The sequence below is a fragment of the Triturus cristatus genome, chromosome 6 (genome assembly GCF_964204655.1).
Source record: "Triturus cristatus chromosome 6, aTriCri1.1, whole genome shotgun sequence".
Classification (NCBI taxonomy): domain Eukaryota; kingdom Metazoa; phylum Chordata; class Amphibia; order Caudata; family Salamandridae; genus Triturus; species Triturus cristatus.
Window position 1 is genome coordinate 1,469,577,176 of NC_140589.1, and position 25,962 is coordinate 1,469,603,137.

The 25,962-nt window shown below is 47.0% G+C and overlaps 1 protein-coding gene and 1 pseudogene across 5 annotated transcripts in view; both read left to right on the forward strand.

Annotated features, from left to right (window-relative positions):
* The window catches only part of WDPCP (WD repeat containing planar cell polarity effector), a 2,309,940-nt gene that overhangs the window by 1,757,414 nt on the left and 526,564 nt on the right, over positions 1 to 25,962 (forward strand). The window lies entirely within an intron of this gene.
* LOC146821558 (transketolase-like) lies at positions 8,870 to 16,752 on the forward strand (annotated as a pseudogene).

The following is a 25,962-nucleotide window of genomic DNA, read 5'->3' on the forward strand; positions in this document are numbered from 1 at the left end:
GTTTCAGTGGGCTCAGCATTGTGGCAATCTGTCCGACCATGTCTTGATCTCGGAGGGCACTGCAAAGCTGTTGCAGTGGTGGCTCACGAACCGCGATTGGGTCAGCGGCAGATCCCTCTCCCTACCCCAACCGGAGCACGTAGTAGTGACGGATGCGTCCCTCCAGGGATGGGGGGCCACATGGGGGAGGCGGAGATCAGAGGACTCTGGTCTCCGCCGGAGACTCAGCTCCATATGAAACTTTTGGAGCTGAGAGCGATCTGACTTGCACTGAAGGCATTCCTTCCCGTTGTCCGGGGAAGTGTGGTGCAGGTGTTCACGAACAACACCACCGCCATGTGGTATTGCAACAAAGAAGGCGGGGTGGGGTCATGGACCATTTGTCAGGAGGCTCTGCGCCTCTGGACATGGCTGGAACACCAAGGCATCACCCTGGTGGTTCAACATCTGGCGGGCTCTCTGAACGCCAGAGCAGACGAACTCAGCCGCCGGTGCATGATGGATCACGAATGGCGTCTAAACTCGAACGTGACGCAAGGCCTCTTTCGGCAGTGGGGAGAGCCTTGGTTAGATCTATTCGCCACCAAAGAGAACGCGCAATGTCCGCAGTTCTGCACGTTGGAGTTTCCAAGGCGGCACTCGCTCGGGAACGCTTTTCGTCATGAGTGGAGTTGCGGTCTGTTGTACGCCTTTCCACCTATACCACTTCTGCCCAGAGTGCTGAAGAAGATCAGGCGCGCCCGGGCCCAAGTCATCTTAGTGGCTCCGGATTGGGCACGAAGGTACTGGTATCCCGAGCTACTCAGTATGTCAATCGATCCTCCGACACGACTGCTTCTTCGGGAGGACCTTCTGTCGCAGCAGCAGGGGACGGTTCTCCACCCGAACCTGTCCAGTCTCCACCTCCATGCGTGGAGATTGAGCGGCGACAGTTGATGCCATTTGACTTGCCTCCTGAAGTCTGTGACGTTATTTTGGCAGCCAGGCGTCCCTCCACTAAAACGGTATACGCCTGCAGGTGGAACAAATTTGTGGCATGGTGCACAGCAAAGGCTGTGGATCCCCTTTCCGCCCCTCTTTCTGAGGTTCTCCTCTTTCTTCTCTCTCTAGCCCAGCAGGGCTCTGCTCTGGGCACCTTGAAAGGTTATCTATCAGCTATCTCTGCTTTCTTACGACTTCCTGATCAGCCTTCTCTTTTCAAATCCCCTGTTGTTTCTCGTTTCCTTAAGGGCATTACTCACATGTTTCCTCCTGTCCCCTTCGTAATGCCTCAGTGGGATTTGAATTTAGTCTTGACCTTTCTGATGTGCGCTCCCTTTGAGCCTCTTCACAATTGTCCCATTCGTCTTCTGACTCTTAAGACTGCTTTCCTGGTAGCTATCACCTCGGCTAGACGGGTGAGTGAGCTCCAGGCGTTATCGTCTAAGCCTCCTTTTCTTTCTGTTCATCCGGACAAGGTTGTCCTCCGGACTCGTCCTTCCTTTCTTCCAAAAGTGGTAACTCCCTTTCACATTGGGCAATCTGTCACCTTGCCCACCTTCTTTCCGCCTCCGCATCCTTCGACAGAGAAAGAGAGGCTCCACCATCTGGACCCAAAACGGGCGCTGTCCTTTTATTTGGACCACACCAAACAGTTCCGGATGGACGACCAGCTTTTTGTTGGATACGTGGGTGCTAAGAAGGGAAGGGCAGTACACAAGCGGACCATCTCACGGTGGGTCGTATTGTGTATAAAGGCTTGTTACTCCTTCGCTAAAAAGGACCCTCCTGTAGGGCTGACAGCCCATTCCACCCGGGCCACAGTGGCTACTACTGCCCTGGGACGGGGAGTCCCTTTGCAGGACATCTGTCAGGCAGCAACGTGGGCCTCGCTGCACACGTTTGCCAAGCATTATTGCCTGGACAGCCAAGTCCGGAGAGATGGCTTCTTTGGCCGTTCTGTTCTCCAGGCCTTTCTGGTGTGATCTTGGTTCGCAGACCCACCACCGGGGTATCTATTCTAAGGTGAGGAATCTAACTAACGTGTTTCTTTCAGATGAACAAGTTACTTACCTTTGGTAACGATGTATCTGTAAGAAACATTAGTTAGTTAGATTCCTCACCAATCCACCCATCCTCCCCGTTCTGCGAACCGACATCTAGGTCTAAGGCTATCCTTTCCAGGGCCCTAGATTTTTTGGCACCAGTGTCGGTCTCTTGCATGGCTCTGCGTTCCTGGCGCGGAAAGCTATGTACAAGAACTGACGTCAGCGCGCGAGGGCGGCGTCTAAGTACTCCGACGACGGCATTCCGGCGCACGGCGCCGACGACGGACGCGGAGCCGCAGACGATGCCTAGCAACGCGCAAGGGGTATTGCTGACAAAAAATCTTTCCGGATCCAGCCTGACGCCTGGGGATATTCTAAGGTGAGGAATCTAACTAACTAATGTTTCTTACAGATACATCGTTACCGAAGGTAAGTAACTTGTTCCTGTACCCTCTAATTACCTCTAACAGATCCCTTTCCATTAATACCAACCCTATATCATCCGCCAACAGCACCCTTCTTCTCTTTTTACCAAAAACACACAACCAAACAACCCTTGCACTCTACTCCACCACACATATTACCTCTTGCTGCCACCAAATCTAATGCAGACTCTCATAACCCCTGTCCATCTCCTCTCACACCACATACATTCTCCAATGCATATCACCACCCCCTTTACCATTAAACTTCCACTCACCAACAGTACCTTACATCCCAATCCTTCACAGAAACACACTACATCAATATCTCATATCACTACAAAAACAAAACAAAACCCACACCAGTGCATCAAAATCTCACACACACAAAACTTCATGCTACATTCCAAACACAAAATAGAAACAAACACTCACTTTCACCCTCATGACTACACAGATAATACAGATCCTAAACCCTCTTTACATCAATTATTTTATCTTCAACAACACCTACCACAAACTCCCTACACAAGTCATTCACCAGCCTCATCCATTTTGCAATTTAGACCCTTAAAATATGACCCACATGCTCCACCACCACCCCCTAACCCATAACCATCCACCCTAAACACACTCAAACAAAATAAACAACATGCCACTCTTCACAATTTTGCATCTTCTTGTCTATTACACAAGACTACTCAACAAAAACACCACAGCTCACCCTCAATCACTATCTCCACCGCCTACACTCAGACCCAACAAAATGCCTTCTAAGCCTGCTGGACAACGATCACGATATAGACAAACAACATTATGGCCATCTTCGTACAGATAATGCCACCACTAAAAACCTTCTATGAGTTCAAAGAGTACTACTCACTCTTCTAGAAAACAGAGTTAAACCACCACAAAAAATACAATCTCTAGACTGCCTGCTAATAAATGTTTGATCACTCTATAAAAACATGCACCACATCTACAACCTACTCTCTGACACATAATGTTACTTACTCTTCTTAACTGAATCATGGTTGGGAGATGACATGGCTACAGTGTTGTATGAAGCCATTCCTCTAGGCTATCAAACTGTCAAACAAAATCACGTAGTCAAAAGAGAAGGTGGACTAGTTGTTATATTTAAGGAAACAATAAATCTCACCAAAGCTGATAACATTTCCATACAAGGTTGTGAGGCCCTCATCACCAGTTGCAACTGTACACCAACTTCCTCCTTCTTCACAGACCATTAACAATCAATGCAAAATTCCCAGACTCATTTCTAGACACAGTTTCAAACTTTATGAAACTGCACTCCAACCTATGCATCCTGGGTGACCTAAACTTATGGTTTGACAAACCCAATATGCCCCATTCAAGAACTATCATCTTAGGCCTAAACATACTGAACCTACATCAGAGCATCCACAAACTCACGCGCATCTCTGGACATAACCTAGAAGTCATTTTTACAAATCCAGAACTAGTTACCTTTCAAAGGATTACTCCAGTCACATGGAGTAATCCACATCTGGTAGCTTTCAGACTCAAAACACCACAAATCAACACAATTAAGGCCACCTTACATGCATCCACCTATAGACCATGGAACAAAGTCAATTTTGAATACTTAGAAAGACACTAACATCCAATAGAGATCTAAATACAATAAATTCCATTCAAAAACGTTGAGTGGATCCAGGAAGCTTTTGATATCCTAATACTACTAAGAACAATAAAACAGCAAAACCTAAAACAAGTACCTTGTAGGAATGCAGAACTAAAAAAAAAAAAAAGATTGAAATAGTAACCAAGACCTACACAAGCTTAGCAGAATATACAAGTCAACAATCAAAAAAGCTAAAAAAAAAAAGGTACTGTTCAGACAGAATTTAAAATGGTAAATATATAATTTAAGAATTTTAAAAAAAGTCTCACTGAATTTCGTAAACCAGAATGCACAGAAGGAACTCATCGCATTACTCAAGAATTTACTGATAAACTGGCACATCAATAGACAACCAAAGCATACTTGTTAAACTCCTATTTAAAACAATGGAAAACCACCAGCACCAACATATTTCCAACAATTCCCTCCACGGGTAGGCTAACCCAGCCTCCAAATTACTTCAAACAACTACCAAAAACTGAATTTCTGGATCTTGTCAAAGCAAGCAGGCCAGCCAGCTGCCCTTCTGACCCTTGCCCACCACAAATCTTCTAGAACATTCTTTTAACTACTTCTGCTGCCACACCAGTAAGAAGAATCATTAATGATTCTTTAACTACAGGAATCTTTCTAGAAGACTTAAAAAGGCATACACACTCCCATGAGTAAAGAAAACAAACTTAGACCTATATGATCCAAACAACTACAGACTGATTACGAATGGACCTTACCTGGACATACTGATAGAAAGTGCATCATTCACTCAGATACCACAATTAATTGAAGATACCTCCATAGTTACTGACTTACAAACAAGACTCCGTCCAGGAAGAGACACAATCTGCCCTCATCGCCATCTGGGATGACCTTAAATACATAGTAGACTGGAACAGGGTCACTGCACTACTTTTCTTGGATCTTTGAGCTGTCTTTGACACAGACTTTAATCGAAAGACAATATGAAGCCGGCATAGAGGGAACTGATCTCTACTGCATCATAGCCTATCTTCTAAACAGAACAAATGTCATCCATACTCTCCCTTTCTCATCCAAGCCGTACTTCACAAAAGCAGGGATCCCTCAGGCTCTATCATGTCACCCATACTTTTCAACATTTACATGAAGTCATTTCCAGATGTGATCAATTAATTTCAGCTCACATGCTATGACTATGCAAATGACATGCAAATGCTTCTTAAACTAGAAAGCCCCAAAGACATTAGAAACTCAAAATTTTTGAGTTGCCCCAAGTCGTGCATCAGTGGATGACATGGAGCCATCTCAAATTGTATGCTTCCAAAACCGAAATACTCACATGTGGCGATTGGAAATATTATTAACCATTCTGCACCTGACTTTACAATCTGGGACCACCTCCTAAAGAATCTAAGGAAGCAGGAAACCTTGGTATTACCATGGACTCCAAATTATCATTAAATGCCCAAGTGGACAAGTTACCAAGATCAAGCTTCTTTACTATGAAAACTCGGCGACACATCAACCCCTACCTAGGATTTTCACACAATGTCCAACCTACTATCTTTCTTCCACTTTCTAACTTGATTACGCCAGTGGCCTCTACCACAGATCATCTTTATCAACTATGAAAAGACTACAATGAATTCAAAACTCTGCTGGCAGACTACTCCTACATGTAAAGGCACAACCCCACAGCTCAGGACCTACATTGGTTACCGGTTGCCAGAAGATCGACCTTCAAGGTGTATTACCAAGCAATACATGGAAGAAGACTACTTTTCATCAGGAATAAAATTACCAAATGCATACAGTAATGGAACCTTTGCTCCAGATTGTCACATGGCCTCAAAACATAGGTGGTACACCTTTCTCTGTTCAAGCAGCCAAACTATGGAATTTGTTACCGGCGACCATAAAATCAACGGACAACTATCTTATCTTCAGAAGACTAATCAAAAGTTGCCACTTTCCTACATGACCACCTTACTCAAACATAAATGTACAGCATATGCCTGTGTGTGTATAAACATGTATCATTTGATTATATGTATATATTTAGATATGTGCATTTCTTTGTACAAATATATATACAACTTATGGTTTAAAAATATATAGATATTCTTTAGGTTTGCCTAACAAATATAAATGTGTGTGGGTGTGTATATATATATTCAGATTGACGAAGGCGACCCGCCGAAACACATATATATATTACCTACTGGCGGTCGCCAGTAGGTAGTTATAGTTAGGACCACGTTTCCATAGGAAAACCTCAACATTCTATTTTGAATAACTTTGGCGCCGGTCGACGAATCCTCGCGAATTTCTCAAAATAGGTGGGGCGCTACGCTCCGCTCCTACCCTGAAAGTCTCGGGGGGATCCGTCAAGCGGGGGCTGAGATAAAAGGGGGGTCCCAAAACGCGTTTTTCCCATGCATTTTTCCATAGGACCTTTAGAACGAGCTACAGCCCGAACGGCTGAACAGAATTACTCAAAATTTGGCAGAGAGGTAGTCCCTAGGTCAAGGAAGTGCCTTTTGTAGGTTTGGTGTAAATCTGTTCAGTAGATTCTGAGAAAATAGCCTTTAAATCAATATATATATCTGAGCCCGCTTACGGTACGCTTACCGTACGCTTACGGTAAGCGTACGGTGGCGTGCACGAGCGCGATTCTGATTGGCTCTTAGATCTTAGTAAACATTCGAATCGGCCGAAACCAGGAAGCGGCGGCCGCCATTTTGTGTATTTCACTCTGAAAAAAAAGAGTGAAAACAAGGAAAGGGGGCAATGAGGAGAGTTACAGACCCCCTAACATTTGTAAGGGGGTCAAAGAAGGACAGAAAAGTACAAAAAAAACATTTATTGATTTTAAAAAAAATCACGGGGTACGCGTACGGTAAGCTTACGGTAAGCGTACGGTAGAAAAAAAAAAAAAAAAAATGAAAATCAGATTTAAGTGTTTAGATATTAGGGGGCTCTAAAAAGAGCCTTCATCATTGAAGTGCACACCATCTCCTCTATAAATGTCTTGCATGTCATAACGCAAGTTGTTGTGGTAAATGGCACCCATACCATAGTCACGGAGGAAAGCAGAAACAGATTTGTTGACGTGCTTTCTTGCTTTGTCATCGCACCGCGTGCCCACCGTGCGTGCACGGCACTAACTGCGTAAAGTGGGCGCGCGGTGCGCGAAGCGCACCGCGTGCTCACTGTGCGCGCACGGTGCGCGAAGCGCACCGTGCGCGCACGGAACGAACTGCGTTAAGTGGGCGCGCACGCCACGAATGGCGTAAAGTAACTTAGCATTTAAAAAACCGTACAAATTCACTGAAAAAACCATAGGTTTCACACACGTTATAGTTAGGAATTAGCATTTAAAAAACCTTGCAAATTCACTGAAAAAACCATAGGTTTCACACATGTTATAGTTAGCGGAAATTTTACTGATAAAAAACCAATGAAATTCCCCCGTTATAGTTAGTGCAGGCAACTATAACTCACGCGACCGCAATCTTCTGCTGATGACATATGTGTCTCTATGAAAAAAAAATATTTGTAATATATGTATAGCTAAAAATGTATGGAAGAAGACATGGGCAAATAAGTGTCTAAATACAGTATTAGCATCAGCAGAGGATTGCGGTCGCGTGAGTTATAGTTGCCTGCACTAACTATAACGGGGGAATTTCATTGGTTTTTTATCAGTAAAATTTCCGCTAACTATAACATGTGTGAAACCTATGGTTTTTTCAGTGAATATATATATATACACACACACATACATATATATATATATATATATATATACACACACACACACATATACATACAAACACATACACTGGGGGAAAAAACGAACGCTACAGAGATGTTATAGTTAGGAAATTAAAATAAAAAACCTTCAAAATTCATGAAAAAAGAAAAGGTTACAAGGGTCATTATAGTTAGGCTCAGCAGAGATTATACACGCACAAAACCTTAGAAATTTAGCAGTTAGAGCTACCTGAGCTAACTATAATGTTGCAGGGATTCTGTTCTTAGAACTGATCTATGCTTAGAACCATAGGGACTGAGTCACCATACCACCTTAGTGTCTATGAGCCTGAGTCCGACTGGCTATAGGGCCTCACTTGCCCTCCTAACCTTACCAGAGAAACAAGTGAATTGGCTCCCCAGAACACAACCCTCTCAGGGATCGTGGTAACAGGACACACCCTTTCGCTCTCTCGCTCGTACTCTTACACAATACGATAACTAGGAGACACAAAGGCAGTTTAGAATATTTATTTAAACTATTGTGCTCTGAAATGCAGTATACGTGTCACAATCAGAAAACAAAGTAATACTAAAAATACAGTTAGCATGGTTAATAATCCATTTATTACGAAAAGCCCTGTCATTTTATAGAACAGAGTAACCTAAACCCCCCTCCCTTGCTAATGAAGCTAAATGAAAATATATCAAAGATATCTGGGATCACTGGCAGACCCCGTACCTTGGACGCTTTACATCTCAGCAGACGCAGTGCTCTTGTCTCAGAACTTTCATTCCATGTGTCTGTTTTTGGTTTACGTGCTCATCTATATGATGGGACATATTTGCACATAACAGCTGCATTCTTGTGTTATGTCTAGGTGCTAGTGCCTGGCCAGAAAGAATAACAAGGGACATTTTTGTTTGACCTTAGCTATGGTGTTCAGCCTTGCTCCTCCAGAAGGCCAGCAGCAGTGCATGCTGGTCTCTTCAGCATCCCGTCGCTATGACTCCACAGCATGTTCTCCTACTAGCAGGCTGAGGAGCAGCACTTGCAGGGCCTACGGGACCTGGCCCATCGCCTCCGGGTGCACTCCATCTGCGCAACCAGCACCTCCAATTCTTGGCTGCCTATGTCATGCTGCAGTGCCGCGGAGGTCGTGTCTGTCCTCTTCTTCCACACCATGAAGTATAAGGCATCTGACCCGGCCAACGCCAACAACGACGGCTTTGTGCTGTCCAAGGACCATACTGCTCCAATCCTGTATGCTGCCTGGGTCGAAGCTGGCGAAATTAAAGAATTAGAACTGCCTAATTTGAGGAAGATCGACTCGGACCTGGAAGGACACCCCACCCCTAAACTCCCTTTTGTGGGTGTAGCTACTGCTTCCCTGGGACAAGGCCAGGGAACGGCCTGCGACAAGGCCTATTCTGGAAAATACTTTGATAAGTCGAACTACCGAGTTTACTGTTTGCTGGTTGACGGGGAATCGTCGGAGGGAGCTGTGTGGGAAGCCTTAGCCTTTGCCTCTCACCACAAGTTGGACAACCTGGTTGCTATTTTTGATGTCAACCAGTTGGGCCAGAGTGAAGCTGCGCCGCATCAGCATCAGACTGACGTTTCTAAGAAACGTTGTAAAGCATTTGGATGGAACTCTTATGTCTTTTTTTTTTTTCTTAAAGATTTTTATTGAATTTTCAAATCTGCACAAAAAAAAAAAAAAACAATACTACATACAATATCATCTTATAGAAGACCCAACCATCAATGTACATATCAGGAGAAATCGGTTCTTCCATGCTTCCTCCCTAGTTCCCCCACCCACCACCCTTTCTACCCCCACCCCCCCCCCCCGTTAGTGTGCCCGCGTCAACCCCTCTTCCACTTCTGCATGTAGGGCCCCGTGGTCCGAGAAATCCTAACTCAAAACAATCAAAAGAGCACTTTCATTGTTCTCAAGAAAAAGGAGGCCCCGCATTGATACCCATCTACGCCCCATGCTCCCACCATGACTACTCGACAGTTCTCGATATAGTGTGCAAACGCTGAGTCCTCCATGAGTGTACCTAAGTGGCCCCGTCCTGTGCGGTCTCCCCAGTAGCCCCAGAGGGCCCCACCCCAGGCTCCACACTCCGGTCCATGTCTACAGGATCCCTATCCCCCTCACTCAACTCCTCCAAAGAACAAAGCCCTTCCACCAGAGCCCCCCACGCCCGTGCTGCGTCCAGCGCCTTGTCATTAGATGCTCGTCTGGCCAGCTGTAGACGAAGCGTCCCTTCGCTCCCCGCCCAGGACAAGAAACTCACCTTCCATCTCCGAAAGCTCGGACCGGTCCTAGCCTTCCAATGCATAGTGAGCTCCCTCTTCGCCATTATCAGACCCAAATCGTAAAACTTGCTCGTAATTTTGGTACTGGGGGTGTGCGGAAACCATAACAAAAGGCAAGTCCCCATCTCCACTTCCAGCTCGCGCTCAGTCACTTGATTCAGACACGCCACCACATCCGCCCAATAAGAGCCCAGTCCCAGGCAGGACCAAAACATATGACCAAAATCAGCACCTTCCACTCTGCACCGGGGGCACGGCGATTGGGAGCCTCCGAAGTACTGCAAAATTTTGACCGGAGTTAAGTAAGCCCTGTGGAGAGTATAAAATTGGACCAATTGAAATCTAGCGTTGCGCGTGCCCTTCCAGGCCCGCCGTAACAGCTGCGTCCACGTCGTCTCAGGAATGGGCCTACCAAGATCCCCCCCCATTTACCCCGCAAGGCATCCATAGGTGACAACCTCTCCGTAGACAGCCGCCTATATAGACAAATGATGGCCCTGAATGTACCCGCCGCCATAGTGACGTATTGACACCCCAAAGAAGTTGGGGGTTCCGACAGCCCCATCTTCCACTGTTTCTGAATCCCTGACACCAAGGCGGCGTGCAAAAGATAATCCCCCCTCGGTAGATCATACGCCCCCTGCAATTCCTGGAATGACAACAAGACGCCATCCCTGTATAAATCGCAAATCATGTGGACCCCGCACTCTTCCCAGCCAGCCAACGCCGACCAATCCCCGCCATGGGGGAGGGCCGTGCACATGCCCAAAGGAATCTCCGGGACATACGGGACCACGAAGCCTGCCCGCTTCTGACTCCGAATCCAGCACAGCCGGAGTGTGCGCTCCTCGAGGGTAAGCTGGTCCAGCCTGAGCCTCTGCCGAAGCACAATGAATGACAACACATGTCACGGTATAACCCTACCCTGCGGGCCCTCAGGGCCTCGAAACTCACGCGCCACGGCCTGCGTCAGTCACTGCAGCTGTGCCGCCAAGTAGTACCATACAAAATCTGGGGCCGCCAGCCCCTCCCATCTCTCTCGGCCTCATCAGAGTGGACAGCGCCACTCGCCGTCTCCCAGCTCCCCAAATAAACCCTGTCATCAATGTCCGAAGCATCTTAAAAAAGGTGACCGGGATCCATATCGGCAAAGTACGGAAAAAGTAGAGCAGTCGCGACAGCGCTATCATCTTCAGCAGCGCTACCCGCCCAGCTACCGAAAGAGGAAGAGTGCGCCAGAACGCCTTACTACCTTTGAGCCCCCTCAGCGCACCACCCACATTCCCCTCAAAAAGGTCAGTGGGGGTGTGAAATATACGGACGCCCAGATACGGCAAGCAGGTAGGCTCCCACCTCAAGTCTACGAACTCCGAAGGCTTCTGAGCTCCAGGAGACAAAGGAAACAGGCAGGTCTTAGTCCAATTCGCCTGCAACCCCGACAATCGACCAAACTCCCTGAGCAGGGTTCTGGCACCCCGTAGGGAACCCCCCGCATCGGCCAGATACAACAGGTGGTCATCTGCATACAGCGATATGTGATGGAGCTCCCCTCGCAGCCGAACGCCCTCGTAGTACCGCCCTTGCCGGGCATGAGCCGCAAGGGGTTCAATTGCCAGCGCAAACAACAGCGGGGACAGAGAGCAACCCTGACGAGTGGCCCTCTCCACCTGGCAAGCCGCTGATATGGTACGTCCCGTACGAACCCTAGCTATGGCAGAGCTATATAACAGACTGGTCCAACGCACAAAATTATCACCCAGGCCAAACTCCTTCAGCACCCGGAACAGATACGGCCACTCCACACTGTCGAATGCCTTTTCGATGTCCACCGACAGCACCACGGCCTCCGACGTACCTTCCCCACCCTCCCCCAGTATCCACACCAACCGCCGAATGCACGTCGCAGTATTCCTAGTGGGAATGAACCCCGATTGATCTGGGTGTACCAGGGAGCGCATGTGACCCAAAAGTCGCGTGGCCAAGATCTTGCTAAGGATCTTATAGTCAACCAAGAGCATGGAGAGCGGCCGGTACGCCGTCCTAGAGGTGGGGACCCCGCCCTTCTTCAACAACGGCACTATGATCGCCTCTTTCATAGTGGTCGGTAGCCTGCCCAGATCCCACGCCTCTCTATATACTGACTGTAGCTGCGGTGCCAGAACATCCAAATACGCTGCATAGAACTCCACCGGGAGGCCATCAGCCCCCGGTGTCTTTCTCCGGGCCATATGTTTAACCGCTGCCCTGATTTCACCCAGAGAGATAACTGCCCCCAACGCAGAGCCCTGCTCCGGATCCAAGCGGGGCAACCCCGCAGCCTCTAAATAAGCGTCTAGACCGTCGGGCAGGTCCCTCATCCTACTCTGGTACAGCAACGAATAATAACCCAGGAACTGGTCATTAATCTCCTTTTGCGAGTGAACCGGGCTCCCCGTCGGCGCAGCCAGCGACACCACCAGGGATCCCCGAACAGCCGGATTAGCCAGCCAGGCCAAAAGCGACCCCACTTTGTCCCGTTCAGCATGCGCCCGCACCATGTATTCTTTATAGTCATAGCAGCGAAGCCGCTCAACCTGAGAGGCCACCTCCTCTCGCGCCGCCAACAACTCCTCCCGCGCGCCCCGAGCCGCGTGGTCGTCTAACTCTGCCTGGCGCAGCCGCGCTTCAGCCCGGTCAATGTCCCGTAGTAGCACCTTGCGCGTCCCAGCTACGGACGAGATGCAAATCCCTCTCACCACCGCTTTAAGCGCGTCCCACTCCTGAGCTCTACTCGTCGCCGTCCCCGAGTTGCCTAGAAAGTAGCGCTCCACGCCCTCCCCTAACTCCGCATTAAACACGGGATCCTCCAGCGTCACCGGATTCAAACGCCACGTCGGGACCGCTTGCCGTTGCTGCGACCAGAGTATCGTTATCAAGCAGGGGTTGTGGTCCGAGAGTGTCCTTGCCAGATACTCACTATGGTGCGTAAGCTCTAGGGCTCCCGGGGTACACAAAAAGCCGTCAAACCGGACATGTAAGTCATGCAGCACTGAATAAAAGGAGTAGTCCTTGTCTAACGGATGTTGTACCCGCCAGGCATCCATAAGGCCCCAAGCTTCCTGCCAGTCCCATCTCACCTTGGCCACCCTACGTACCGCTGATTGAGCCAGCGGGGGGTGAGAACGGCCCAGCTCCACATCAGTAACAGAATTAAAGTCCCCCCTGACGCCAGTTTCCCAGAAAGCCGCGCAAAGAATGCGGTGTGATCAGAGTTCGGGGCATATACACTGCAGAATGTCACATCTCTGCCGTCTAGGCGGCCAAACACCAACACAAACCTCCCCTCCGGATCTACTAGTTCGGTCAAGGGTTGGAAAGGAACCCCGGCTCTAACCCAAATTAAAGTCCCTCTAGCAAAGGCTGAATAGGTAGTGTAAAACAACTGTCCCCTCCATCTCCTCTGTAACGCCCGCCCCTCCGCCTGGTCAACCTGTGTCTCCTGCAAGAAGGCCACCTGAATTCCCCTACGGACCAAATGAGCTTGTACTTTATAAAGTTTTCTCATGGAGTTCAGCCCTCGCACATTCCAAGTGACACATCTTAACTCAAGTCGGGTCGCCATATAGAAGGATACAACAGAGCACAAGCCAATACGGCCTAGCGGGCACACTGACAAACCCCCCCTTTGCAAAACATCCCCAACGAACCGCCCTCCCTCCCTTCCCCAGAACAGGCTCTAAACCATAGGTACCCATCCAAACACAGACCCAACGAAGAAAAATACCCTGGTAGCTACCAGAGACTCACAATAGGTGTGAGGTAGAGGTGGTGACCCAGCACCAACACAAGCCAGACAGCGATCCCACCAGCCCAGCCTGTGTGTCAGGCCTCAATCGTCATATTCCCCTCTTCCCGGCAGCGTCCCGTCCCCGGTGCCCCCCCCCCCCCCCCAGTTAAGAGTCCCACAACGCCCCCCCCCCGTCCCTACCAGGAACCAGGTCTCCCACTATCTTCAGCAGAACCACAGCCACTCCCCACTGAGCCAAAGAGCAGCCCCCGGCGTGCCACCCCCTATTGTAAACCAATTGTAGACAGGCATCGTCACTCGTCCAGTATACCATCGGCAGTGCTTGGCGTAACCTCTGGCAGGTGTTCAACGTCCTCCCCAGAATCATCCGACCCCGCTGATTCCTCCCCTTCAGATGTCCGTCGAGATCCTGAAGCCGCCGGCGAAGCCGCAACTGCCGCTCTATAAATGGCGGAAACTGCCTGCAGAGCCGCCTGCCTCTCCAGCTCCGTCTGAGAGGCCGACGACGACTGTCCATTCGCCACACGTTTCCTATTGCAGTGGCCCTGACGACGCCCTGGCTGGGCCCCGACCTCCGGTTCTCGCTGTCCAGTGCCGCCCCCACCTGCACGATACTGCTCCAGCCAGTGCCATGCGTCGTCTGGCGCGTCAAAGAATGTAGAAGTCCCGTCCACCATCACCTTCAGCCGTGCCGGAAAGAACAGAGCATACTGGATCCCCTCCGCCCGAAGGGCCTTCTTAATTGCCATGAAGGAGAAGTGGCTCCGCTGGACCTCCTGGGAGTAATCAGGGTAAAGGGAGACCGAGGCATTATCCACTCTGTATGGGCCAGATGTCCGGGCATTCCGCAGTATAAGGTCACGGTCCCTGAAATGCAGCAGGCGTGCAACCACCGGACTAGGGGGACGGCCCAAAGCCGGCGGGCGAGACGGCACTCGGTGGGCCCTCTCAAGGGTGTAGAACTGCGATAAACCTTCCGGTGCCACCACCTCTCGCAGCCACTTCTCCAGATATTCAACCATATTGTCCCCTTCAAGTCTCTCGGGAAGGCCCACCACCTGTACATTATTGCGCCTGTTGCGCCCTTCCACCTCCTCAGCCCTCTTCTCCAACATCTGCACTCTGCACGATAAGTCACCCAGTGAGGCCTCCATCGCCTTCTGGGCAGGTTCCAGCGTCTCAAGCTTGTGTTCCGTGCTTTTGACGCGGTCAACCAGTTCGCCATGATCAGCGCACAAAAATCCAAGGCTCGTGGACACCTGCGCTATGTCGCGGCACAGTGCCTCCCTCGTGTCCGATATGGCCTTGAGGATTTGATCCAGCTGCTGCTGCTGTAGTCCTGCCGCCAGGGCTCCAGCCGGGTCCCGAACCTGTGAGTCAGGTGGGTCCTCCCTGTGCTCAGTCTGCGCCGCCCCCGGGCCGCGCCGCGGCTTCCCCATGGTCGGGCTCCGACCACAGCTGTCCAGCTCAAAGGACGACGAGCCCACACAGTGATCACCAGAGAGCGAGAAATGCGCCCGATCTCCCCGCTCAGCAGCAACAGTTCCAGTTGACCTGTATCTCCACAGAGGTTTATGTCATGTGCTGTCGAGTCCGGTACTGCTCCTGACTCAGCGCACTGGGAGACAGTGATGCACTCTACCGTTCCTGTTGCTTAAGGGCTCCCTCATCTGCTTAGAATGCGCAGGCTCATCTGGCACGGCGCCAACACCGGCAAAGGCAGCGGGTCCCCGCCGTTGCTGGAAAGGCCCAAGGGACCCAAGCTACGGGGCGCACCGTTCACTGCAATTGATGGCATCCTAATGCCCTCGCCCCCGAGCTGCAGGATGGGAGATAAGATAGCAACCCCGAAAGCACATGGCTTGGCACTGGCTAAACTGGGTTATGCAAATAATCATGTCATTGCACTGGATGGTGATACTAAGAATCCCATATTTTCTGAGATATTCAAGAAGGACTACCCTGATCGCTACAATGAATGCTTCATTGCTGAACAAAACATGGTGAGTGTAGCAATGGGTTGTGCCATCCGTAGTCGCACTGTGGCGTTTGCCAGCACCTTTGCAGCCTTCTTCACTCAGGTATATGAACAGATTTGCATGGGTGCAATCTCTCAGTCCAATGTTAACTTCTGTCGCTCGCACTGTGGCATGTCTATTGGTGAGTACGGACCCTCTCAGATGGCACTGGAAGACTTTGCAATGTTCCGAGCTGTCCCAACATGCACTGTATTTTACCCCAGTGATGCAGTTTCCACAGAGCATGCCGTTGTTCTGGCCGCCAATACCAAGGGTATCTGCATCATCCAAACGAGCCGCCCTGAGACTGCAGTCATCTATTCCGCCGAAGAGGAATTTGAACTTGGGCAATCAAAGGTTGTATGTTCAAGTGACGCAGACCGAGTTATCATAGTTGGAGCTGGAGTCACTTTGCAGGAGACCCTGGCGGCTGCCGATGAGCTTGCCAAGCAAGGTACTAAAGTGTGCGTGGTAGACCTTTTCACCATAAAGCTGTTGGATGCAGCCACCATAATCTCTAGTGCCAGAGCTATCAGAGGTTGATTCATCACTGTGGAAGATCACTACAGAGAAGGAGGAATTGGAGAGGCTGTGTCTGCAGCAGTTTTTGGAGAACAAGGAATCCTTGTTCAGCACCTTGCTGTGAACTGCGTGCCACGAAGTGGTAAGCCTAATGAACTCTTGGACATGTTTGGCGTCACTGAAGGGTGCATAATTGAAGCTGTGAAGTCTACCTTTGCAAACGGAAGTCTTGTGATTTGGTGTTAAGGAATGAGGCATCTAGTGTGGCAGTGGTGGTTGGTAGAAGACAATTATGGTAGATTCCCAGTTGTAAATGGCATTGTCAAAACATTTCTCTTTCTTCCAGATAAAGGATTATATACACTGTAGGCAATCGTGGAAGTTGAACGAAAACTTAGTGGTTATCCAGTGGTTCCTGGCTAATGTGACATACAGTAATGTAGCATTTTTCTGCCCTTGCTTTCAAGCCTACACAAGCACTTGAAGAAATACTGACCATTCCACAGTATTATGTACATTGAGGCTACAACGAGAAATGGGGGAACCTAGCTAGCAAGAATGGTATATTTCTGGACACCATACACTTTTTAATGGGACGGCTAGATTAACAAATTGTACTGTTATGTCTTTTGGTATTAATAAAACGCCTTTGTTCTGTGACAGCCACATTAGCATTCCTCCTTGAACTCATCGGGGGTTACGGGGAAGAAGGTAATTGTAATGCATCTGAGTTACATACCAGTAGACTAAATGTTTGCTTACGCTGGCTCTTTCCCCTTTTCACGAGTTTACCTGTCTCATGTTTTCATGGACCATGGCAAAGGTGCTTCTAAACCTGCCTCCATAGGTGCTCATTCTGATGTCCCTATAACAGAAGGAACATGTGGGCGTTACTTGAAAATTATTGATGGTAGTGACCATTGGCTAATGTTCCAATTGTCTTCATTTAAAAAAAAAACGTGTATTGTTATATTCCATCTGAAGTAATTTGGATCAATGTTGTTCAATGACCAATTTTTTACAGACTACATAATTTCTGCTGCACTTAATGTTACACTTGCAATTAAACATAAATAGTGAACCCCCCCACCAAAAAAAAAACCTATGGTGTTCAGACTAAATCCTAGGAAATTAACAGAACGTGGAAACATATGCAGGTTTCTGTGTGAAAGAACAATGAGGCACAAAAACTAATGTGCTTATCTAGTAATGTGTGCAAAGCAAAAATGAGGCCTACAACGTGCACAGTTAGACCAACACAGGGAAAACTACAATGGGCCATGCAGGAAACAAATGACCATAACTTATGCCACCGCAATGCACTGCTTATGACATGGTCAGGTGACTTCACTCATGACATCACTGATGACATCATGCAGTGATTGTGAGTGTTTGCTAAAGGTTTGAGTGTTAAACATATATAATAAGCTACTACAAAAGTTACATTAGTATACTTTGTGTACTACTAATGAGTGATACTATTTCTAACATATTATGTTATTGGCTGTGTGGATCTGTGTATGAGTGAGGGTTTTTAGTGGCTGTATGGGCGTGTGAGTTGCTGTATGGGTGAGTGAGTGGCTGTATTGCTGAGTGAGTGGGTGTGGGAGTGACTATATGGGTGAGTGAGTGGCTGTATGGTTGGATGTGTGAGTGGCTTTATGGGTGACTGAGTGGCTGTATGAGGGAGGAACTGGGTGAGTGAGTGGCTGTTTAAGTGGGTGTTTACTTAAGTGAGTTGGTGTGTGAGTGACTGTATTGAAGAGTGAGTGTGTGAGTTGCTGTATGGGTGAGTGAGCGGGTATGTGAGTGGGTGTATGGATGTGTGAATGGGTATGTAAGTGGTTGTGTGTGTGTTTGAATGGGTGAGTGAGTGGCTGTGTTGTGAGGCTGTATGGGTGAGTGAGTGGTGTGTGAGTGGCTGTATGGGTGAATTAATGGGTGTGTGAGTAGCTGTATGGGTGAGTGAGTGGCTGTATGAGTGATTGGCTGTATGAGTGAGTGAGTGGGTGTGTGAGAGGCTCTATGGATGAGTGAGTGGGTATGTGAGTAGCTGTATGGGTCGGTGAATGGATATGTGAGTGGTTGTGTGGGTATGTGAGTGGGTATATGAGAGGTTGTATGGGGGTGTGAGTGTTTCCGGAGATGTCTTCAGTGATGTCATGAGTGATGTCATTGACCATGTCATGAGTGATGTAATATGTGAGGTCATAAGTAGTGTATTGCGGGGGTGTAAGCTATAGTTAGCTAAGGTTACTATAACTGTTGAATTTCTATGGTTTTGTGCGTGTACAACCTCAGCCTAACTATAACTTCCCTGTAACATTAGTTTTTTTTAGCAATTAATTTCTAAAGCTTTTTAAAATTCTATTCCTATCTATAACGTCGCTGTAACCTTTGATTTTCTTTCTGTGAATTTCAAAGGTTTCTAATGTTATTTCCTAACTATAACATCCCTGTAACATTTGGTTTCTGTTGTGAATTTCGAAGGTTTTTTAATTTTATTTTTAGAACTGTAACCTGTAACCTTAGAGGATGTGTGTGTCAGTGTCTGAGTCGGTAGTTGTGTGAGTGTCTGATGGGGTCTGTGGGTGGGTGTGAGTGTTTTTGAGTGCCTCTGTTAGTGGGTGTATCAGTGTCTAAATGGCTCTGTGAGTGTGTGTGAATGGGTGTGTGAGTGTCTCAATGGGTCTGTGAGTGGTGTGTGAGTGTCTGAGTGAGTCTAAGAGTGTGTGGGTGTGTTTGAGTGGGTCTGTGAGTGGGTACATGAGTGTCTGAGGAGGTTTGTCAGTGCGTGTGAGTGTCTGAGTGGGTGTGTGAGTGGATGTATGAGTGTCTGGGTGTGTGGGTGTCTGAGTTGCTCTGTGAGTGTGTGTGTATGTGTGTCTGAGTGGGTCTGTCGGGTTTGTGGTCTACGAGTGGGTGTGTGATTGAGTGGCTCTGTGAGTGGGTGTGAGTGTCTGGGTGGGTCTATGAGTGGGTGTGTGTATCTGAGTGGGTCTATGTGTGGGTGTATGAGCGTCTGAGCACGTCTGTCAGTGGGTATAAGGGTGTCTTAGTGTGAGCGATTTTATGAGTGTCTGAGTGCGTCTGTTAGTGCATATATACAGTTTTTATTTTATGGCTGAATTTGCGGATCCCATGTAACTTTACACGGGTGGCCGCCCTGAGCATGGTGGCGGATCTGCAAATCCTCATTCGTGAAAAAAATAATTTCAGGGCATTTTCTTTCTCATCAGGGCTCCCCTCACAAACCCCTATATTGCACCCATGGGGGCAGGGTACCGCTACCCTGACCCCTTCTATTACATTTGACCTGAATTTTCTTAGCCTGGGACCGTTCCCCGATATAAAAAATGGTGGCTGCAACTTTCTACTCCGATTTCGGCCAGTCAATCATAGCTTTGCTGTTGGCATGAGGATTTGCGAAGGATCCTGGATGGCTCCAGTTCCCTAGATATACCAATTTGTTTTTCCTTAAATATCTCAAAAAGTACTGAACAGATGTACACCAAATCACTAAAAGTATTCTTTCTGGACCAAAATCTAGCTTTCTACCAAATTTGGTTTAATTACGTTTAGCACTTCTGGCTGTAGTTGTGGCTAAAATATTACTTGATAACATTGGAAACGCACATTCTTTGACCCCCCCTTTATACCGGCCCCCGCTTGACGGATCACCTCAAAACCTTCCATGCACAACTAGAACCAGGACGTCGCTTTTTTGGGAAACTTTTGTGAAGATTCGTCAAACTGCACCAAAGTTATAAGCAAATGAAAAAACTATTTTCCTATTGAAACGAGGTCCTAACTATAGCTACCTACTTGCGTTAGCCAGTAAGAAATAAATATACACACATACACACATATATAATTTAATGCCTAACATGCATATAGGTCTCTGCAAAGTTTTCATACAAGTTATTTGATTAGATCCTTATGGGTCTCTGTTTTATTTTATCTATCACAATATGTAAATATGATCATAAAAATGTTATCTATAAGTCTTCACTATTGAAATGTTGAGGAAAATATAAAAATAAACCTGAAAAATAAAAACTTTTTTTAAATTATATAAATACACAAATAAATTAGCTTTACATACCGCAACACTTGAAAGTCTGAGTTTCTACTATCTATCTTTACATGCACATATGGAACTTTATACAATACAACTTTATATCTTTTTATTATTTTCCTTATACATGTATTCCCTTTCTATGTATTTATGTATCTATATATTTATTACTTTGCTCCTATAGTAGATAAAAGAAATCCTTGAACTCTCTCCAATGTAGTACTCTGTCTCACCCTATTCATCTCTTAATATACCCACTACCTCCTGCCTCGGCTCATCCCAAACCTCATTCTACTACTATGATCTCCCTAATAACACCTTTTTGACTCTTGCCTCCTTTATCCCTCCTTGACTCACCCTAAGCCTCATTTTACTTCTGTGTTCTCCAAAGTAACGCTTCCTAGACTCTTCCCTCCTGCATCCCTCCTTTGACTCATCCGAAACCTAATTTTATTACTACTATGATCTCCCTAATAACCCTTTATAGACTCTTCCCTCCTTTATTCTATTCAATCATTCTAACAGATTCACATGTCCACCGTTCAAATTAACAGCTTATATTTGCATACACTAATCCATCACTAATCTTTTTGGGTTCTGGAGTAGCGTGCTACTGGCTGAAAAGTGCTTCAGCGCCTCGTCAGTTTTCATTGAGATTGCCTGTGGTCCTCGCCACAGTTTTTAAAAGGAGCTCGTGCTCTTTTTCATCTAATTCTTGCTCCTGTCTGGTATGAAACTAATTTCGACAGACTGGAGCTTTCTGAGAATTTTTGTAGAATTAGTTTGCAGACCCTCCTCCTTGTGTGTATGTATGGCTATGGTATTTGATTCAAAGTTAAGGAACCTGCACCTAAATTTCTCTATCAGATGGACAAGTTACTTACCATTGGTAACGCCTTATCTGGTAGAGAGATAGTCTGGCTGCAGATTCCTTAATGCCCTCCCTTTTTCCTCACTGTGCGAACTATTTGCAGTGCAAGAGGTATTCCTTTTACAACCCTGGTTTTATACACTGGTGGCCAGTGTCTCAAATAGCTAAATGTTACCTTTTACAACCCTGGTTATTCACCAGTGGTTAGTGTCTCTAGTACCTAAGTGCTTTGTCGAACCATTTAATCTTTTCATATAGACTCTTGTTTGAGTATAAAGGTTTTACCCCCTTTCAGCACTGGTTTATTCACCATTGATCTCTCTTTCATGTAGTTGTGTGATACACCTACCCCTTGGTCTTATCTTATAGATCTTAACTTGGTATTGTCAATCGATTCTATTCTGTTTTCTAGTTATTGTCTCAAGGACACATTTGTATTACAGAAGAAACTGCCATCATGCACGCCGGAGGGGACTTATATGACTTCACTGATGTCATATCCGAAGTCGACGTCAGCACGGTGTCGTACGACTGCGCCCCCGTCGCGCGGAGGTACTGCTGAAGAAAAGTTTCAGGATCCAGTATGGTTCCTGGGGAGGATTCAAATTTAAGGAATCTGTGGCTAGACTATCAGCCTCATGCATCAAGCCAAAATCCAGTCGGTAAAATACCGATTCGCTAATAGCTCCCGGTATTGAGTTAAAAATACCCAATCCCAATGCATCAACCCAAAAGCAAAAATCGCTATTTAAGGAATCCTTAAATATCGATTCCTTAAATAGCGATAGCATTTAAGGAATCCCAAATAGAGATTCCTTAATTTAAGGAATCTCAATTTGGGATTCCTTAAATGCAATGCATGAAAGTTAAAAAATTAGCGAATTCGCTAATAGGGGGAGCAAATTACCAAGAAGATGAACTGCATGGTAATTTGCTAAAAGTTTGAAAAATGCACTTTTGTGCATTTTTCAAAGTTTCATGTTGCGCACACACATGCCCTTAGAGCATGTGTGTGTGCAACATATGTGCACATATCAATTTCAGGGGTGCAATAGGGTGTCATTTTGACACCCTTGCACCCTTGAAATTGCATGAGCAATTTGCGAGAACCTACTGGTACTCGCTATTTGCTCATGCAATCTCCAATTCATTCCTATGGGCCCGGAGGCCCATAGGAATGATTGGGATGGCATTCCTTAATTGCTACTCGCAATTTGCTAGTAGCAATTAAGGAAAGTTAAGGAATCGCTATTTGAATAGCGATTCCTACATGCATAGCCTTTTGCTATTCCTTATTAGCGATTCCTTATTTTTCGCTAATAAGGAATCGCAAATGGCATTGTTGATGCATGTGCCCCTATGTCTTTACAGGATAATGCATTAACGACGGTTAGTAACTAGTCCATCTTTCCCATTGGCCAAGATGTCCTTTTTCACGTCAGCTATCTTGCTGCTGTGGGAACGTTTCGCACTCATGCTCTGATTGGCTGGCTGCAATCTTCACAAAAATGTTACAGGATTCAGGGACTCGTCCCCATGTTCTGAGACAAAAAAAAAACAAGATTAAAGTTAAAGTGATGTTATATTTAGGTATGTTAATAATATCTCACTTTACATAAAAAAAATCTTTCAGAAATTCCCTGAACACCCCATCTGACCACTCCAGCAGTTTGTGGCAAACTCCCTGACTGCTCATAGTCTTTGGTCATGTGAAGCAGGCGTTGGCACAGGGCCTGCACCAATTCGCCACTCCTCTCTAACCCTTGCCCGGCCTTTGAGGGTTACCGCGGGGGTTTGACCACACGACCTGGCCTGCCAAAACCTCCTTTGGATGAACCCGCCCCCCCCCACTGCTCATGGCCAACCACTTGGCCAACGCTGTGCGCAGCAGGGGGATGCCTTCCCCTCCACTGAGCCACCCCGCCCCCACACCCCCGAGGACGGCCATTGGCCATGCACAGTGGGTTTTGGGTCCCTGGTTCCGACCCCCTCAGCAGATGGCCACTTCCTTGCTAGGCCCTGCACTCAGTCTCTCTGCAGGTGCCCAATCCCCCCCACCCCACAGGCACCTAACTCCCCACTGCACACAGCCTTTCGCACTATGGAGCAGTGAGTTGGCCCGACCCCCTAGCCCATTGTAAGCAGCCAACCCCCAATGCGCACAGCTTACGACTGGCATAATGGTTGTTGGCTGCAGGGTCTGGTCTCTGACCAGGCCTTTCTATTTTTTTAAGTGGGTTTTTTTTTGGTACCAAAACCTGCACCATGGTACCAAGGGGAGTGGCTGTGCTGGGTACAGCTGAACCAGATGCTGGAACTGCAGTATCTGTGACCAAAAATGATATTTTATTTTATTTGATTCAAGGATCCTAACCCCAAACTTGGTCCTAGGATGAGGGGGCCCATACTGTTCCTTTATGTGCAATGACACCCATAACTTTGTGTTCAGAGTTTTGACAAATAAATGTAATCACTTGGGACCGTGGTACTGAATTGACTCACAGGAGAAAAGCTCCCTTGGTGAATGAGAAGGCCCTATTTTCTTAATTTTTCTGTACCACAGGACTCCCACAGACGTCCCGTGGTACCAACCATCCAGATGCACCAACATTTTTCTGAACATTGGTGCCTTAATGCCCAATCGAAGCCCTTCCTTAATATGCTACTCTTTCGTTAACGCAAAAGACACACAATTGTCCATCAACTGTTATTTTTGCATTTGTCACCCCGAGTGGAAAGGGTATGCCCAGACGTGGGCCCCGTGCTCTCCATGCCACTGGAATCAAGCCATCCTGGCTGAAGAGGGGCGAAACCCCGAAACCAGTCCTAGGATGCTTGTTTCCAGTCCAGGGAGGACCTGGCTTGGCAGTTCGGTCTGGACTGTTCCTATGAGGCACAGGGTCAAGACTGATTTGCATATGGCTGGGTTCAAACTGGAACAGTATGGTGAGCAAAAAAACGATGGATTTAGGCCCAGATCTCTGTACTGGGGTGAATGTATGACATTGTTCTGCATTCTGTCCATCAACTGTTGTTTTTGCATTTATCACCCTGAGTGGGAAGGGTATGCCCAGACGTGGGTCCCGTTCTCTCCATGCCACTGGAATCAAGCTATCCTGGCTGAAGAGGGGTGAAACCCCGAAACCGGTCCTAGGATGCTTGTTTCCAGTCCAGGGAGGACCTGGCTTGGCAGTTCGGTCTGGACTGTTCCCATGAGGCACAGGGTCAAGACTAATTTGCATATGGCCGGGTTCAAACTGGAACGGCATGGTGAGCAAAAAAACGATGGATTTAGGCCCAGATCTCTGTACTGGGGTGAATGTATGACATTGTTCTGCATTCTGTCCATCAACTGTTGTTTTTGCACTCTTTCATTAATGACGGAGCTGATTTACACCAAATCACAAAAAGTATGGTTTCTGAATAAAGTTCTAACTTTTTGCCAAATCTGGTGTGATTCCATTCATCAGTTTTTTTCTGTATTCGAAAGCAAAGTTTTCTTTGGGAATTAACATAGGAAATTGCACGTTTGGACCCTGCTTTTTCTTGGCCTCCCTCTTGCCAGATCAGTGTGAAGCTTTCCATGCAGGAACCAAGGTGGATGAACTGTTGTTTTTAAAATTTTCATGCATGTTCATTCAAACGGCGATACCATTATTAGAGAAACTATAAAATGCTATTTCTATGGAGGGCAAAGCCGTGCATCTCAACAGGAGCCCTCAGAAAGGAGGTATAACCTTAGGAATTGTGATAACATTTAAAAACCTGACCGGTATCAGGATACCGATGCACGTTCATCTCATTCCTTTCAGGGTTCATCAAAATACTCCGAGAGGGAAGGACGGTCTGAACACAGATCAGAAGAAAGAACAAAGTCCAGAGATACACATCATACTTCGGACTATAATATCAAAAAAGAAGATAAACAAAAAACAAAACCTTAATTTAAAAAGAAGAAAGTAGCTGGCCTTAAAATAAGAAATGCCCAGGCTGCTGAGGACTCAACTTCTGAACGGGGAATGGGCTCGCCAGATCCTCTTGGAATTTCTGGTGACAGCGGCGTTGAATGAACATATCACAGTGGAGACACCTGATACTAGTGTAAGTGTCCCATACCCGTTGTACGAAATAACACTCCAAATGGAGGAGGACAAACCCAGAAAAATTAATGGTCTCCTTTGGGAGAACCTGACTTATGGCTATTATATTATTTTAACAGAAAAAGATTACCCGCCTAAAATTGTTATGGATTTCCCAAAGGGAGAAACTAATTTTACCAGCTTTCTCCGACCTCATTCCCAAATCACTAAAATATTCATACGCGCAGGAGTGGGCGGTAGCATTAGCTCCTGCATTATATCGCAATCATGTTGGCTGGGATGCTGAGTCACCTCACATAGTAAAAACTATTCCACCTCTACAGAGATAGTACCCAATAAAACAAGATGATCAACTTGAATACCAAGGTGTAATAGAGAATTGCACCTCTTCAATGAATAATCCTTTG